Here is a 4820-nt window from a genome sequence, read left to right on the forward strand (position 1 = left end):
ATGAGAGAACTCCAGGTCCTCCTTTGCCAGGGTATCAAATTTGTAGAATTTTACAAACGTGTTCTCCCCTGACCACGTAGCTGCTCGGCAGAGTTGTAATGCCGAGACCCCTCGGGCAGCCGCCCAAGATGAGCCCACCTTCCTTGTGGAATGGGCCTTAACAGATTTAGGCTGTGGCAGGCCTGCCACAGAATGTGCAAGTTGAATTGTGTTACAAATCCAACGAGCAATCGACTGCTTAGAAGCAGGCGCACCCAACTTGTTGGGTGCATACAGTATAAACAGCGAGTCAGATTTTCTGACTCCAGCCGTCCTTGAAATGTATATTTTTAAAGCTCTGACAACGTCCAACAACTTGGAGTCCTCCAAGTCGCTTGTAGCCGCAGGCACTACAATAGGCTGGTTCAGGTGAAACGCTGATACCACCTTAGGGAGAAAATGCGGACGCGTCCGCAGCTCTGCCCTATCCGAATGGAAAATTAAATAAGGGCTTTTATAAGATAAAGCCGCCAGTTCAGATACTCTTCTGGCGGACGCCAGGGCCAGTAACATAGTCACTTTCCATGTGAGATATTTCAAATCCACATTTTTTAGTGGTTCAAACCAATGGGATTTGAGGAAATCTAAAACTACATTTAGATCCCACGGTGCCAGCGGAGGCACCACAGGAGGCTGTATATGCAGTACTCCTTTGACAAAAGTCTGGACCTCAGGAACTGAGGCCAATTCTTTTTGGAAGAATATTGACAGGGCCGAAATTTGAACCTTAATAGATCCCAATTTGAGACCCATAGACAATCCTGATTGCAGGAAATGTAGGAAACGACCCAGTTGAAATTCCTCCGTCGGAGCACTCCGATCCTCGCACCACGCAACATATTTCCGCCAAATGCGGTGATAATGCTTCGCGGTGACTTCCTTTCTTGCCTTAATCAAGGTAGGAATGACTTCTTCTGGAATGCCTTTTCCTTTTAGGATCTGGCGTTCAACCGCCATGCCGTCAACGCAGCCGCGGTAAGTCTTGGAATAGACACGGTCCCTGCTGAAGCAGGTCCTGTCTTAGAGGTAGAGGCCACGGATCGTCCGTGACCATCTCTTGAAGTTCCGGGTACCAAGACCTTCTTGGCCAATCCGGAGCCACTAGTATCGTTCTTACTCCGCTTTGCCGTATGATTCTCAATACCTTTGGTATGAGAGGCAGAGGAGGAAACACATACACCGACTGGTACACCCAAGGTGTTACCAGCGCGTCCACAGCTATTGCCTGCGGATCTCTTGACCTGGCGCAATACCTGTCCAGTTTTTTGTTGAGGCGAGACGCCATCATGTCCACCATTGGTCTTTCCCAACGGTTTATTAGCATGTGGAAAACTTCTGGATGAAGTCCCCACTCTCCCGGGTGAAGATCGTGTCTGCTGAGGAAGTCTGCTTCCCAGTTGTCCACTCCCGGGATGAACACTGCTGACAGTGCTATCACGTGATTCTCCGCCCAGCGAAGGATCCTGGCAGCTTCTGCCATTGCACTCCTGCTTCTTGTGCCGCCCTGTCTGTTTACATGGGCGACTGCCGTGATGTTGTCCGACTGGATCAACACCGGTCTTCCTTGAAGCAGAGGTTCCGCCTGGCTTAGAGCATTGTAGATTGCTCTTAGTTCCAGAATGTTTATGTGAAGAGACTTTTCCAGGCTCGACCACACTCCCTGGAAGTTTCTTCCTTGTGTGACTGCTCCCCAGCCTCTCAGGCTGGCGTCCGTGGTCACCAGGATCCAATCCTGTATGCCGAATCTGCGGCCCTCCAATAGATGAGCCCTCTGCAACCACCACAGAAGAGATACCCTTGTCCTTGGAGACAGGGTTATCCGCAGGTGCATCTGAAGATGCGTGCATTGATGTACAGACACCTTTCCTGGTTTTAGGAGATTCCTGACCAGGTCGGATAACTCCTTGGCTTTTTCCTCGGGAAGAAAAACCTTTTTCTGAACCGTGTCCAGAATCATCCCTAGGAACAGCAGACGAGTTGTCGGCATTAATTGGGATTTTGGAATATTCAGAATCCATCCGTGCTGCTTTAGCACCTCTTGAGATATTGCTAATCCCATCTCTAGCTGTTCTCTGGACCTTGCCCTTATTAGGAGATCGTCCAAGTATGGGATAATTAATACGCCTTTTCTTCGAAGAAGAATCATCATCTCGGCCATTACCTTTGTAAAGACCCGAGGTGCCGTGGACAAACCAAACGGCAGCGTCTGAAACTGATAGTGACAGTTTTGTACAACGAACCTGAGGTACCCCTGGTGTGAGGGGTAAATTGGAACGTGGAGATACGCATCCTTGATGTCCAAGGATACCATAAAGTCCCCTTCTTCCAGGTTCGCTATCACTGCTCTGAGTGACTCCATCTTGAACTTGAACTTCTTTATGTACAGGTTCAAGGACTTCAGATTTAGAATAGGCCTTACCGAGCCATCCGGCTTCGGTACCACAAATAGAGTGGAATAATACCCCTTCCCTTGTTGTAGAAGAGGTACCTTGACTATCACCTGCTGAGAGTACAGCTTGTGAATGGCTTCCAAAACCGTCTCCCTTTCGGAAGGGGACGTTGGTAAAGCAGACTTCAGGAAACGGCGAGGTGGATCTGTCTCTAATTCCAACCTGTACCCCTGAGATATTATCTGCAGGATCCAGGGATCTACCTGCGAGTGAGCCCACTGCGCGCTGTAATTTTTGAGACGACCTCCCACCGTCCCCGAGTCCGCTTGAGAAGCCCCAGCGTCATGCTGAGGCTTTTGTAGAAGCCGGGGAGGGCTTCTGTTCCTGGGAAGGAGCTGCCTGTTGCTGTTTCTTCCCTCGACCTCTGCCTCGTGGCAGATATGAATAGCCCTTTGCTCTCTTATTTTTAAAGGAACGAAAGGGCTGCGGTTGAAAAGTCGGTGCCTTTTTCTGTTGGGGAGTGACTTGAGGTAGAAAGGTGGATTTCCCGGCTGTAGCCGTGGCCACCAAATCTGATAGACCAACTCCAAATAACTCCTCCCCTTTTTACGGCAAAACTTCCATATGCCGTTTTGAATCCGCATCGCCTGTCCACTGTCGCGTCCATAAAGCTCTTCTGGCCGAAATGGACATAGCACTTACCCGTGATGCCAGTGTGCAGATATCCCTCTGTGCATCACGCATATAAAGAAATGCATCCTTTATTTGTTCTAACGACAGTAAAATATTGTCCCTGTCCAGGGTATCAATATTTTCAATCAGGGACTCTGACCAAACTACCCCAGCACTGCACATCCAGGCAGTCGCTATAGCTGGTCGTAGTATAACACCTGCATGTGTGTATATACTTTTTTGGATATTTTCCATCCTCCTATCTGATGGATCTTTAAGTGCGGCCGTCTCAGGAGAAGGTAACGCCACTTGTTTTGATAAGCGTGTTAGCGCCTTGTCCACCCTAGGAGGTGTTTCCCAGCGCTCCCTAACCTCTGGCGGGAAAGGGTATAATGCCAATAATTTCTTTGAAATTATCAGCTTTTTATCAGGGGCAACCCACGCTTCATCACACACGTCATTTAATTCTTCTGATTCAGGAAAAACTATAGGTAGTTTTTTCACACCCCACATAATACCCTGTTTAGTGGTACCTGTAGTATCAGCTAAATGTAACGCCTCCTTCATTGCCAAAATCATATAACGTGTGGCCCTACTGGAAAATACGGTTGATTCGTCACCGTCACCACTGGAATCAGTGCCTGTGTCTGGGTCTGTGTCGACCGACTGAGGCAAAGGGCGTTTTACAGCCCCTGACGGTGTTTGAGGCGCCTGGACAGGCACTAATTGATTGTCCGGCCGCCTCATGTCGTCAAACGACTGCTTTAGCGTGTTGACACTATCCCGTAATTCCATAAATAAAGGCATCCATTCTGATGTCGACCCCCTAGGAGGTGACATCCCCATATTTGGCAATTGCTCCGCCTCCACACCAATATCGTCCTCATACATGTCGACACACACGTACCGACACACAGCAGACACACAGGGAATGCTCTAAACGAAGACAGGACCCACTAGCCCTTTGGGGAGACAGAGGGAGAGTCTGCCAGCACACACCAAAAAACGCTATATATGACAGGGATAGCCTTATAATAAGTGCTCCCTTATAGCTGCTTTATATATATCAAGATATTGCCATTAAATTTGCCCCCCCTCTCTGTTTTACCCTGTTTCTGTAGTGCAGTGCAGGGGAGAGACCTGGGAGCCGTCCTGACCAGCGGAGCTGTGAGAGGAAATGGCGCCGTGTGCTGAGGAGATAGGCCCCGCCCCTTTTTCGGCGGGCTCGTCTCCCGCTATTTTGTGAATACAGGCAGGGGTTAAATATCTCCATATAGCCTTCTGGGGGCTATATGTGAGGTATTTTTAGCCTTTATATAGGTTTACATTTGCCTCCCAGGGCGCCCCCCCCCAGCGCCCTGCACCCTCAGTGACTGCGTGTGAAGTGTGCTGAGAGGAAAATGGCGCACAGCTGCAGTGCTGTGCGCTACCTTTAGAAGACTGCAGGAGTCTTCAGCCGCCGATTCTGGACCTCTTCTTACTTCAGCATCTGCAAGGGGGCCGGCGGCGCGGCTCCGGTGACCATCCAGGCTGTACCTGTGATCGTCCCTCTGGAGCTGATGTCCAGTAGCCAAGAAGCCAATCCATCCTGCACGCAGGTGAGTTCACTTCTTCTCCCCTCTGTCCCTCGTTGCAGTGATCCTGTTGCCAGCAGGAATCACTGTAAAATAAAAAACCTAAGCTAAACTTTCTCTAAGCAGCTCTTTATGAGAGCCACCT

This window comes from Pseudophryne corroboree, chromosome 7 (assembly GCF_028390025.1).
Source record: "Pseudophryne corroboree isolate aPseCor3 chromosome 7, aPseCor3.hap2, whole genome shotgun sequence".
NCBI lineage: Eukaryota > Metazoa > Chordata > Amphibia > Anura > Myobatrachidae > Pseudophryne > Pseudophryne corroboree.